The 13,788-nt window shown below is 47.8% G+C and overlaps 1 protein-coding gene across 21 annotated transcripts in view; it reads left to right on the top strand.

The window, feature by feature from the left end:
* Nucleotides 1-13,788, top strand: part of CCDC124 (coiled-coil domain containing 124) — a 112,976-nt gene that overhangs the window by 59,749 nt on the left and 39,439 nt on the right. Inside the window, exon 1 of one of the 21 annotated variants that reach the window (XM_050769796.1) lies at nt 2,199-2,208. The exons of 19 other annotated variants lie outside the window; for them this stretch is intronic. The gene's annotated coding sequence lies outside the window, so the exon portion shown is untranslated. Of the gene's footprint in view, nt 1-2,198; nt 2,209-13,458; nt 13,469-13,788 lie in introns of those variants that run through there. One more of the 21 variants, XM_050769803.1, reaches the window with a different exon arrangement.

The raw sequence follows: 13,788 nt of genomic DNA, 5'->3' as shown, positions 1-13,788 counted from the left end.
CAGCACTTTGGGAGGCCGAGACGGGCAGATCACGAGGTCAGGAGATGGAGACCATCCTGGCTAACACGGTGAAACCCCGTCTCTACTAAAAAATACAAAAAACTAGCCAGGCGAGGTGGCGGGCGCCTGTAGTCCCAGCTACTCGGGAGGCTGAGGCAGGAGAATGGCGTAAACCCAGGAGGCGGAGCTTGCAGTGAGCTGAGATCCAGCCACTGCACTCCAGCCTGGGCGACAGAGTGAGACTCCGTCTCAAAAAAAAAAAAAAAAAAAAAGAAAGAAAGATGTTGTTGGAATCCCCTCTGGACAACAGGACAACACAGGAAACTCCCAGATCTGACATCAGAATCTGAGAAAGACCCCAGCTCTTACCTGAAACGTGTTTAACCTTATTATTATTTTTGAAACAGAGTTTAGCTCTTGTCGCCCAGGCTGGAGTGCAATGATATGATCTTGGCTCACTGCAATCTCTGCCTCCCGGGTTCAAGCGATTCTCCTGCCTCAGCCTCCCAAATAGCTGGGATTATAGGTGCCTGCCACCACACCCACCTAATTTTTGTAGTTTTAGTAGAGACGGGGTTTCATCATATTGGTCAGGCTGGTCTCGAACTCCTGACCTCAGGTGATCCACCCGCCTTGGCCTCCCAAAGTGCTGGGATTACAGATGTGAGCCACCAGGCCCAGCCAGAGCCACTGTGCCTGGCCTGTGTTTAACCTTAGCAAGCATTTTGCAAGTCTTCAGGCCCAACTTCCTGTGCCCCATTTCACAGGCAGAGAAACTGAGGCTCGGAGAGGAGGGAAATGACTTGGCCAAGGATACAGTAGTAATCCAGGCATTCACCAAGAGTTGAACACCAACTCTCTCTCCTTTCTTTGTTCTTTCTTTTCTTTTCTTTTTTTGAGACAGAGTCTCGCTCTGTCACCCAGGCTGGATGCAGTGGCGCAATTTGCTCACTGCAACCTCCGCCTCACGGGTTCAAGTGATTCTCCTGCCTCAGCAACCTGAGTACCTGGGATTACAGTGAGCGCCGCCACGCCCGGGTAATTTTTGTAATTTTGTGTTTTTGTAGAGACGGGGTTTTGCCATGTCAGCCAGGCTGGTCTCAAACTCCTGATCTCAGGTGATCCTCCTGCCTTGGCCTCCCAAAGGGCTGGGATTACAGGGGTGAGCCACTGTGCCCCGCCTCTTTCTTCTTTATTTTCTTCCTGGGATTGGAGAGGGGATAATTCAGACCCCACATGGCCTCCAACCTTGGCCCACACACCTGCCATGGCTCCCATCACCCTGAGCCTGCTGGCGTCCCCTCCTCACCTGACAATGGAGGCTCTCGAATTAGGTTGTGTCCCCTCAAAAGTCATGTCCACCCAGAACCTCAGACCATGAGCTTACTTGGAAATAGGGTCTTTGCAGGTGTAACTGGTTAAATTAAAAGAGGTCTTACTGGAGGAGGATGGATGAATCCAGTGACTGGTTCTTCATATGAAGTAGAGAAGAGATGCAGAGAAACAACTGAGGAAGATTCCACGTGGAGACAGAGGTAGAGGTTGGATCAATGCGTCTACGAGTCAGAGAACCCAAGGATTACCAGCAACAACCAGAAATCAGGAGACAGGGCATGGGATGCATTATTTCTTAGAGCCTTTAGAGGGAACATGGCTCTACTGACACCTTGATATCAGACTTCTGGCTGCCAGAACTATCAGAGAATAAATTTCTGTTGTTTGATGCCACCAGGCCTATAGCGATTTGTTACAGCAGCCACAGGAGCTCATACACACCTTTTTTTTTTTTTTTTTTTTTGAGACACAGTCTTACTCTGCTGCCCAGACTGGAGTGCAGTGGCACGATCTCAGCTCACTACAACCTCTGCCTCCCAGGTTCTCCTTCCTCAGCTTCCCGAGGAGCTGGGATTATAGGCATGTGCCACCATGCCCAGCTGACTTTTGTATTTTTAGTAGAGATGGGGTTTCACCATGTTGGTCAGACTGGTCTCGAACTCCTGACCTCAAGTGATCTGCCTGCCTCGGCTTCCCAAAGTGTTGGGATTACAGGCGTGAGCCACCACGCCTGGCCTCATACTCACCTTCTGATCCCGCTTCTGTCTACCCGTTGGAGACCTGGTCCTCTGTGCCTGTTGTTGGGATTGGACACCTTTAGATTTGAACTTAAAACTGGCCATTACAACTTTACAATCAATGACTGGACGGGGGTGGTATCTCACACCTGTAATCCCAGCACTTTGGGAGGCTGAGGCAGGAGGATTGCTCAAGACCAGGAGTTTGAGACCAGCCTGGGCAATATAGCGAGACCCCATCTCTATAGAAAAATTTCAAAATTAGCCAGGTGAGGTGGCGCATGCCCATAGTCCCAGCTACTTGCTAGGCTGAGGTGAGAGGATTGCTTGAGCCCAAGACGTCGAGGGTGCAGTGAGCTGTGATCGCACCACTGCACTCCAGCCTGGGGGACAGCAAGATCCTGTCAGTACTTTTGAAAACTATGGCCAGGCGCGGTGGCTCAAGCCTGTAATCCCAGCACTTTGGGAGGCCGAGACAGGCGGATCACGAGGTCAGGAGATCGAGACCATCCTGGTTAATACGGTGAAACCCCGTCTCTACTAAAAAGTACAAAAAACTAGCCGGGCAAGGTGGCGGGCGCCTGTAGTCCCAGCTACTTGGGAGGCTGAGGCAGGAGAATGGCGTGAACCCGGGAGGTGGAGCTTGTAGTGAGCTGAGATCTGGCCACTGCACTCCAGCCTGGGCGACAGAGCGAGACTCCGTCTCAAAAAAAAAAAAAAAAAAAAAAAAGAAAACTATTTGTGGGGATATATACAGATGCTCCTCGAGGTGGTTATGTCCAAGTAAACCCATCATAAGGTGAAAATATCGCACACCATCAAAGTATTTAACACACCTAACCTAGTGAACACGGTAGCTCAGCCTAACCTACCTTAAACATGCCAGGAACACTTACCTTAAGCCCAGCGCGGTGGCTCACACCTGTAATCCCAGCACTTTGGGAGGCCGAGGCCCTCAGATTGCTTGAGCCCAGGAGTTTGACACCAGCCTTGGCAATGTGGTGAGACATTGGCTCTACAAAAAACACAAAAATACAAAAAAACAAAAAAAATAGCTGGGCGTGGAGGTATGTGTTGGTGGTCCCAGCTACTTGGGAGGCTGAGGTGGGAGGATTGCTTGGGCCTATGAGGGCAGAGGTTGCAGTGAGCCGAGACCTCACCACTGCACTCCAGCCTAGGTGACAGAGCGAGACCCCATCTCTAAAAAACAAACAAAAAGGCCGGGCGCGGTGGCTCACGCCTGTAATCCCAGCACTTTGGGAGGCCGAGGCGGGCGGATCACAAGGTCAGGAGATCGAGACCATGGTGAAACCCCGTCTCTACTAAAAATACAAAAAATGAGCCGGGCGCGGTGGCGGGCGCCTGTAGTCCCAGCTACTCGGGAGGCTGAGGCAGGAGAATGGCGTGAACCCAGGAGGCGGAGCTTGCAGTGAGCCAGGATAGCGCCACTGCACTCCAGCTTGGGCGACAGAGCGAGACTCCGTCTCAAAAAAAAAAAAAAAAAAAAAAAAAAAAATTTGCCTTAGCCTACAGTTGGAAGTATCATCTCACACAAAGCCTATTTTGTAATAAACTGCTGCATACCTCATGTAATTTATTGAATACTATACCGAAGTAAGGTTTCTACTGAACACAGATCACTTTTGCAGCATCATAAACCTGAAAAATCGTAAGTCAAACGATCAAAAGTCAGTGGTCATCTCTACTTTTGTAAGCAGACAGGGAGGGCCTCCAGGTCTACAGGAATTTTTTTTTTTTTTTTTTTTTTTTTTTTTTTGAGACGGAGTCTTGCTCTGTCACCCAGGCTAGAGTGCAATGGCATGATCTCGGCTCACTGCAAGCTCCGCCTCCAGGGCTCAAGTGATTCTCCTGCCTCAGCCTCCCAAGTAGCTGGGACTACAGGTATGTACCACCACTGCACACACTACCACGCCTGGTTGATTTTGTATTTTTAGTGGAGACGAGGTTTCACCATGTTGGCCAGGCTGGTCTCAAACTCCTGACCTCCAGTCATCTGCCCACCTTGGCCTCCCCAAATATTGGGATTACAGGCATGAGCCATTGCGCCTGGCCAGGGATTAAGGAATTCTTTTTTTAATGTTTCTTTTTTCTTTTTCTTTTTTTTTTTTTTTTTTTTTGAGACGGAGTCTCGCTCTGTAGCCCAGGCTGGAGTGCAGTGGCCGGATCTCAGCTCACTGCAAGCTCCGCCTCCCAGGTTCACGCCATTCTCCGGCCTCAGCCTCCTGAGTAGCTGGGACTACAGGCGCCCGCCACCTCGCCCGGCTATTTTTTTGTATTTCTTAGTAGAGACGGGGTTTCACTGTGTTAGCCAGGATGGTCTCGATCTCCTGACCTCGTGATCCGCCCATCTCGGCCTCCCAAAGTGCTGGGATTACAGGCTTGAGCCACCGCGCCCGGCCCTTTTTTTTTTTTTTTTTGAGATGGAGTCTTGCTCTGTCACCCAGGCTAAAGTGCAGTGGCATAATCTCAGCTCACTGCAGCCTCCGCCTCCCAGACTCAAGTGATTTTCCTGCCTCAGCCTCCCTAGTAGCTGGGAATACAGGCATGCACCACCACACCCAGCTAGTTTTTGTATTTTTAGTAGAGACAGGGTTTTGCCATGTTGGCTAGGCTGGTCTCGAACTGCTGACCTCAAGTGATCCACCAGCCTCAGCCTCCCAAAGTGCTGGGATTACAGGCATGAGCCACCGCACCCAACCTGGACTACAGGAATTTAACCAGCTTGAACATATGAGCCTGTTTTACAGCCCCCTGCCCCATAGTTTTTTTCCAAACACCATGTAGAATGAGGTCAGCTGGCTGGCTGGAACCAGTTTATGACAGACCTCAGCAACTTACAGATGAAGTGGTAAACTCTAATTCTTACCATGCTATAGTTTCCATTCCAGTCCAGGGGAGGTGGCTCACACCTGAAATCCCAGTGCTTTGGGAGGCTGAGGAGGCAGGATCACCTGAGGTCAGGAGTTCGAGACCAACGTGGCCAATATGGTGAAACCCCATCTCTCCTGAAGATACAAAAATTAGCCGGGCGTGGTGACGCATGTCTATAATTCCAGCTACTCCGGAGGCTGAGGCAGGAGAATCACTTGAACCCGGGAGGCAGCGGTTGCAGTGAGCCAAGATCGCGCCACTGCGCTCCAGCCTGGGCGACAGAGTGAGACTCTGTTTCAATAAATAAGTAAATAAGTAAATAAGTAAATAAATAAATAAATAAATAAGTAAATAAGTAAAATAAAGTTTCCACACTGGGAGGAACTACAGCTCAATGCCTTCACAATGTGACCTATGTGCTGGCGTGACGGCTCCTTGCGTCTGTGCCACTGCGACACTTTCTATGCATGCAATGATGTACCCTCTCCGCTCTCCATTGCCCCAGAAAACCCTCCTGTCACTTTCCCTCTTGGGGACACTGCAGTGGAAAAAAAGCAAAGCCCACTCCTGATTCTTTGCTTACTTGGGACAAGTAATGAAACCCCTATTGATCAAAACCTGCATTCTTTTGGAGAGCTGTTTGTTACTAGGCAAATGAGCCCCCTTTTTCTTGGGTAACATTTTCATTTTTCTTGGGGTAAGTATCTAGAAGTAAAATGGCTGGATCTGAGAGTAGATATACGTTTGACTTTGTAAGAAACTGCAAGCCGGGCACAGTGGCTCATGCTTATAATCCCAGCACTTAGGGAGGCTGAGGCAGGAGGATCGCTTGAGCCTAGGAGTTTGAGGCCAGCCTGGGCAGCATGGAGAAACCTTGTCTCTAGAAAAAAAAAATAGCTAGGCATGATGGCATGCATCTGTAGTCCCACCTACTTGGGAGGCTGAGGTGGGAGGATCCCTTGGCCCCAGAGATCAAGGCTGCAGTGAGCCACGATTGTACCACTGCACTCCAACCTGGGCAACAGAGCAAGACCCTGTCTCAAAAAAAAAAAAAAAAAAAAAAAAGCTGGAGTGCAGTGGTGCAATCACAGCTCACTGCAGCCTCCACCTCCTGGGTTCAAGCGATTCTCGTACCTCAGCCTCCTGAGTAGCTGGGATTACAGGCACACACTACCATGCCTGGCTAATTTTTGTATTTTTGTAGAGATAGGGTTTCACCATGTTGATCAGGCTGATCTGGAACTCCTGACTTCAAGTTATCTGCCTGCCTCAGCCTCCCAAACTGCTGAGATTACAGTCATGAGCCACTGCACCTGATCACAAAAAAAGGGGAAATTTACAGTTTCATTTTGGGTTAATTTTTGTATATGATGTAAGGGTCTGATATGGTTCAGCTTTGTGTTCCCGTCCAAATCTCATCTTGAATTGTACTCCCATAATTCTCACGTATTGTGAGAGGGATCCAGTGGGAGATAATTGAATCACAGGGGCAATTTCTCCCATACTGTTCTTGCTCTTAGTGAATAAGTTTCACGAGATCTGATAGTTTTTGTTTTGTTTTTGAGACAGAGTCTCGCTTTTTTGCCCAGGCTGGAGTGCAGTGACATGATCTCAGCTCACTGTAACTTCCGCCTCTTGGGTTCAAGCGATTCTCCTGCCTCAGCCTCCCAAGTAGCTGGGACTACAGGTGCCTGCCACCACGCCCATCTGATTTTTTGTATTTTAGTAGAGACAGGGTTTCACTGTATTGCCCAGGCTGGTCTCGGACTCCTGAGCTCAGGCAATCTGCCCACCTCGGCCTCCCAAAGTGCTAGGATTACAGGCATGAGCCACCACACCGGGCCGAGATCTGATGGTTTTATCAGGAGTTTCCGCTTTTATCTTCCTCATTTTCTCTTGCCACCACCATGTAAGAAATGCTTTTCACCTCCTGCCGTGATTCTGCGGCCTCCCCAGCCATGGGGAACTGCCAGTCCAATTAAACCTCTTTTTCTCTCAGTCATGGACATGTCTTTGTCAGCAGTGTGAACATAGACTATACAGTAAATTGGTACTGGGAGTGGGGCATTCCTGAAAAGATACCTGAAAATGTGGAAGTGACTTTGGAACTGGGTAACAGGCAGAGGTTGGAACAGTTCGGAAGTCTCAGAAAAAGACAGGAAAATGTGGGAGAGTTTGGAACTTCCTAGAGACTTGTTGAATAGCTTTGCCCAAAACGCTGGTAGTGATACGGACAATAAGGTCCAGACTGAGGTGGTCTCAGATGGAGATGAGGAACATGTTGGGAACTGGAGCAAAGGTGACTGTTGTTATGTTTTTTTTTTTTTGAGACAGAGTCTCGCTCTGTCGCCCAGGCTGGAGTGCAGTGGCCGGATCTCAGCTCACTGCAAGCTCCGCCTCCCGGGTTTACGCCATTCTCCTGCTTCAGCCTCCCGAGTAGCTGGGACTACAGGCGCCCGCCACCTCGCCCGGCTAGTTTTTTTATTTTTAGTAGAGATGGGGTTTCACCGTGTTAGCCAGGATGGTCTCGATCTCCTGACCTCATGATCCACCCATCTCGGCCTCCCAAAGTGCTGGGATTACAGGCTTGAGCCACCGCGCCCGGCCGACTGTTGTTATGTTTTAACAAAGAGACTGGCAGCATTTTGCCCCTGACCTAGAGATTTGTGGAACTTTGAACTCGAGAGAGATGATTTGGGGTATCTGGTGGAAGAAGTTTCTTAGCAGCAAAGCATCCAAGAGGTGACTTAGGTGCTGTTAAAAGCATTCAGTTTTAAAAGGGGAACATCACACACTGGGGCCTATTTTGAGGAGAGGGGAGTGGGGAGGGATGGCATTGGGAGTTATACCTGATGTAAATGACGAGTTGATGAGTGCAGCACACCAACATGGCACAAGTATACATATGTAACAAACCTGCACGTTGTGCACATGTACCCTAGAACTTAAAGTATAATAATAATAAAAAATAGAATACTACTTTGTGGGAAAAAAAAAAAAAGCATTAAGTTTTAAAAGGGAAACAGAGTATAAAAGTTTGAAAAATTTGCAGCCTGACAATGTGATAGAAAAGAAAATTCCATTTTCTAAGGAGAAATTCAAGCCAGCTGCAGAAATTTGCATAAGTAATGAGGAACCGAATGTTATTCCCCAAGACAATGGGGAAAATGTCTCCAGGGCATGTCAGAGGTCTTCACAGCAGCCCCTCCCATCACAGGGCTGGAGGCCTAGGAGGAAAAAGTGGTTTTGTGGCCTGGGCCCAGGGTCCCCAAACTATGTGCAGTCCAGGGACTTGGTGTCCTGCATCCCAGCTGCTCCAGCCATGGCTGAAAAAGGCCAATGCAGAGCTCAGACCATGGCTTCAGATGGTGCAAGCCCCAAGACTTTGCAGCTTCCACATGGCGTTGAGACTGTGGGTGCACAGAAGTCAAGAATCAAGGTTTGGGAACCTCCACATAGATTTCAGAAGATGTATAGAGATGCCTGGATGCCCAGGCAGAAGTTTGCTGTAAGGGTGGTACTCTCATGGAGAACCTCTGCTAGGGCAGGGCAAAAGGGAAATGTGGGGTCAGAGCCCCTATGCAGAGTCCCTACTGGGGTACTACCTAGTGGAGCTGTGAGAACAGGGCCACTGTCCTCCAGACACCAGAATGGTAGATCCACCGACAGCTTGCACAATATGCCTGGAAAAGCCACAGACACTCAACATCAACCCATGAAAGCAGCCGGGAGGGAGGCTGTACCCTGCAAAGTTGCAGGGATGGAGCTGCCCAAGATCATGGGAACCCACCTCTTGCATCAGCATGACCTGGATGTGAGACATGAAGTCAAAGGAGATAATTTTGGAGCTTTAGGAGTTGACTGCCCCACCGGATTTCAGACTTGCATGGGGCCTGTCGCCCCTTTGTTTTGGCCAATTTCTTCCATTTGGAATGGTTGTATTCACCCAATGTCTGTACTCCCATTTTATCTAGGAAATAACTAGCTTGCTTTTGGTTTTACAGGCTCATAGGCAGAAGTGACTTTCTTGTCTCAGATGAGACTTTGGACTGTGGACTTTTGAGTTAATGCTGAAACGAGTTAAGACATTGGGGGACTGTTGGGAAGACACGATTGGTTTTGAAATGTGAGGATATGAGATTTGGCAGGGGCCAGGGACAGAATGATATGATTTGGCTGTGTGTCCCCACCCAAATCTCATCTTGAATTGTACTCCCATAATTCCCACGTGTTGTGGGAGGGACCTGGTGGGAGATAATTGAATCATGGGGGTGGTTTCCCCCTTACTGTTCTCGTGGTAGTAAGTCTCACGAGATCTGATGGTTTTATCAAGGGTTTCCGCTTTGTGTCTTCCTCATTTTCTCTTGCCACTGTCATGTAAAGAAGTGCTTTTGCCTCCTGCCATGATTCTAAGGCCTCCCCAGCCATGTGGAACTGTAAGTCCAATTAAACCTCTTTTTCTTCCCAGCCTCAGGTATGTCTTTACTAGCAGCATGAAAATGGACTAATACAGGGTCCACCGTCATCATTTTGCTGTGGATATCCAGTTTTCAGCACAATTTGTTGAAAAACACCTGTCCTTTCCCATTTAATAGTCTTGGCATCCTTGTCAAAAATCACCTCACCATGTATTAAGGGTTTATTTCTGGGCTCTCCATGTCTTTTATTGATCTGTATGTCTGTCTATACAATTTTGACCTCAAGGTTGCTTGAGATGAATTTAAGAATGGATTTTTCTCTTTCTGAAAATAACATCGAGATTTTGATAGGATTGCATTCAATCAACAGATCACTGTGGGTACTATAGCCATGTTAGCACTATTACGTCTTCCAATCCATGAACATGGGATGTCTTTCTTGTATTTTTGTCTTTAATTTATTTCAGCAATGTTTTACAGTTTTCAGTGTACAAGTCTTTCACCTCCTTGGCTAAGTTTTTCTTAAGTTTTTTATTCTTTTGGACACTACCATAAGTGGAATTTTTTCTTATAGTGAGCTGCAATCTTGCAGTGAGCCTCAGTTATGCCACTTCTGTTTTTTGTTTTTTGTTTTTTTTTTTCCTTTTCTAAAGCAAATAGCCAGACAGAGTTCACCATTTTTACTTTTAAAAACCCAACCTTGGCCGGGTGCAGTGGCTCATGCCTGTAATTCCAGCACTCTGGGAGGCTGAGTAGGTGGATCACTTGAGGCCAAGAGTTCAAGACCAGCCTGGCCAACATGGTGAAACCCCATCTCTACTAAAAATATAAAACTTAGCTGGGCACCTATAATCTCAGCTACTTGGGAGGCTGAGGTGGGAGGATCACTTGAACCCAGGAGGTGGAGGCTACAGTGAGCTGAGATCGTACTACTGCATTCCAGCCTGGGTGATAGAGTGAGACTCCATCTCAAAAAAACAAAAACAAAAACAAAAACAAAAAACCCACCTAAACTTAACACTACATATTTTTATTTTTACTTTTTAAAGACAAATTCTCACTCTCTCACTGTCTCTCAGACTAGAGTGTAGTGGCCCAAACTCACTGCAGCCATGAACCTCTGGGTTTAAGTGATCCTCCCACCTCAGCCTTCCAAGTAAGTGGGACTACAAGCATGCACCATCACACCTGGCTGATTTTTAAAATTTTTTGTAGAGATGGGGCCCCACTATGTTACCCAGGCTGGTCTCGAACTCTTGGGCTCAAGTGATCTTCCTGTGTCATTCTCCCAAAGTGCTGGGATTATAGGCGAGAGCCACCTCACCCGACCTCATATGTCTTTTTCACATCCTGGGGTGAGGCATGTCTCTGCATGCCTAGAACTTAGTGGTAATCCTCCATGTTGTAACAGATGGTGGGACCAGGTCCAAGAATGCAGGCAGCCAGTGGTGGGAAGCAGGGGAGGCTGAAGGTGACCCCAGTATCCTCTGGGCTCCTGCAGGGTTGTGCTGGTGGCGATAGTGGTGGAGGTTCTTTGTGCTTTCGTTTTTCTCCTTTCTCCAACAACAAACTGGAATTGGTTTCTTTTTATGTTGTTGTTGTAGAGACAGGGTCTCTGTCACAGAGGCTGGGATGCAGTGGTATGATCATAGCTCACTGCAGCCTCAACCTCCAGGGCTCAAGTAATCCTCCAACCTCAGTGTCCTGAGTAGCTATGACTACAGAAAGCACCAGCATGCCTGGCTAATCCTAAAATTTTTTGTATTGGGGTCTTGCTATGTTACCCAGGCTGGTCTTGAACTCCTGGGCTCAAGTGGTCCTCCTGTCTCAGCTTCCCAAAGTGTTGGAATTACAGATGTGAGCCACTGTGCCTGCCCTGTTTGCCTAATTTCCTTTTCAGATTGTTCATTGTTAGTGGTGTAAAAATACAATCGATTTTTTTTTTTTTCCCCTGGAGATGGAGTCTCTCTCTGTGGCCCAGGCTAGAGTGCAGTGGTATGATCTCGGCTCCCTGCAACCTCCACCTCCCGGTTTCAAGCTATTCTCCTGCCTCAGCCTCCTGAGTAGCTGGGACTACAGGTGCGCACCACCATGCCCAGCTAATTTTTGTATTTTTAGTAAAGACGGGGTTTCCCCATGTTGGCCAGGATGGTCTCGATCTCTTGACTTCATGATCCACCCACCTCAGCCTCCCAAAGTGCTAGGATTACAGGCATGAGCCACCGCGCCTAGCCAATAAAATTGATTTTTTGGTTTCGTATTCTGCAAATTTGCTCTATTTGCTTATTTTAACAGGTTTCTGTGGACGTGTGTGTAACTTCTGGGATACTCTATAAGATCATGTCATCTGCAAACAGGGATCATTTTATTTCTTTTTTTTTTTTTTTTTTTTGAGACAGAGTCTCGCTGTGTCTCCCAGACTGGAGTGCAGTGGCGCGATCTCGGCTCACTGCAAGCTCCACCTCCCCGGTTCACGCCATTCTCCTGCCTCAGCCTCCCGAGTAGCTGGGACTACAGACGCCCGCCACCACGCCCGGTTAATTTTTTGTGTTTTTAGTAGAGACGGGGTTTCACCGTGTTAGCCAGGATGGTCTTGATCTCCTGACCTCGTGATCCACCCGCCTCGGCCTCCCAAAGTGCTGGGATTACAGGCGTGAGCCACCACGTCCGGCCCATTTTATTTCTTCTTTTCCAATTTGGATGCAGAAATTTTCAATTTTTGTTTCATACCTAATCACGTTGGCTAAAACTTCATATATATATGATATATATATTCTTCATATAGAAAACTTCATATATATGTATATATTCTTCATATATAAAACTTTACTTTTTTAAGACAAATTATATATATATTAAGAGGGAGTATAGGTCTGTCACCTAGGCTGGAGTGCATGGTGTGATCTTGGCTCACTACAACCTCCACCTCCCACGTTCAAGCAATCCTCCTGCCTCGGCCTTCCCGAGTAGCTGGGATTACAGGCATGTGCCACCATGCGTGGCTAATTTTTGTATTTTCAGTAGAGATGGAGTTTCACCATGTTGGCCAGGCTGGTCTCGAACTCCTGACCTCAAGTGATTCACTCACCTTGGCCTCCCAAATTACTGAGATTACAGGCATAAGCCATCACACCTGGCCTGTAGGATGTTTAGCAACATCTCTGGCTTCATCCCACTAGGTGCCAGTAGCACCAGCATCCCCTCTAGTGACAATCAAAATTGTTTCTAGACATGGCCAATGTTCCCTGGGGCCTGGGATGGAGTAGGAGAGCAGAATCATCCTTACTTGAGGATCATTATTCTGTGCTAAAAAAGAATCAAGGATATGTAGAGTTCCCTTTTCCATAATATATATTTATTATTTTTTAATTTTTTCGAGACAGAGTCTTGCTCTGTTGCCCAGGCTGGAGTGCAGTGGCACAATCTTGGCTCACTGCAACCTCCGCCTCCTGGGTTCAAGCAATTCTCCTGCCTTACCCTCCCGAGTAGCTGGGATTACAGGTGCATGCCACCACACCCAGCTAATTTTTGTACTTTTAGTAAAGATGGATTTTCAACATGTTGCCGGGCTGGTCTCCAACTCCTGACCTTGTGATCTGCCTGTCTCAGGTTCCCAAAGTGCTGGGATTACAGGTGTCAGCCACCATACTGGGCCTATATTTAATTTTTTTTTTCCTCCCCGAGATGGAGTTTCACTCTTACTGCCCCGGTTGGAGTGCAATGGTGCGATCTCAGCTCACTGCAACCTCCACCTCCTGGGTTCAAGCGATTCTCCTGCCTCAACCTCCCAAGTAGGTGAAATTACAGGTGTCCGCCATCACACCCGGCTAATTTTTTGTATTTTTAGTAGAGATGGAGTTTCGTCATGTTGCCCGGGCTGGTCTCAAACTGCTGACCTCAGGTGATCCACCCGCCTCGCCCTCCCAAAGTGCTGAGGTTGTAGGCATGAGTCACCGTGCCTGGCCTATATTTAATATTTAAAGTGATTCATTTTTATAGCCAGAAAATAACGTTTTGAAATTATTGGCCAGGTACACTGGCTCATGCTTGTAATACAAAAATATAAAAACTAGCCAGCTGTGGGGGCTTGTACCCATAGTCCCAGCTACTTGGGAGGACCACTTGAGCCCAGGAGGGGGAGGTTGTAGTGAGCCAAGATCATGCTACTACACTCCAGCCTGGACAGCAGAGTGAGAACTTTTCTCAAAAAGAAAGAAAAAAAGAAACTATTTACATTTATTGAGCATACAATATGCGCCAAGAAGTTTACCCATATTAAAAGTATTGATGGCCGGGCATGGTGGCTCACGCCTATAATCCCAGCACTTTGGGAGGCCAAGGCGGGCAGATCATGAGGTCAGGAGATCGAGACCATCTTGGCTAACACGGTGAAACCCCGTCTCTAC

This window comes from Macaca thibetana, chromosome 19 (assembly GCF_024542745.1).
Source record: "Macaca thibetana thibetana isolate TM-01 chromosome 19, ASM2454274v1, whole genome shotgun sequence".
NCBI lineage: Eukaryota > Metazoa > Chordata > Mammalia > Primates > Cercopithecidae > Macaca > Macaca thibetana.
Note: the sequence above shows the minus strand (reverse complement) of the source record. Positions and strands in the feature narration are given on the sequence as shown.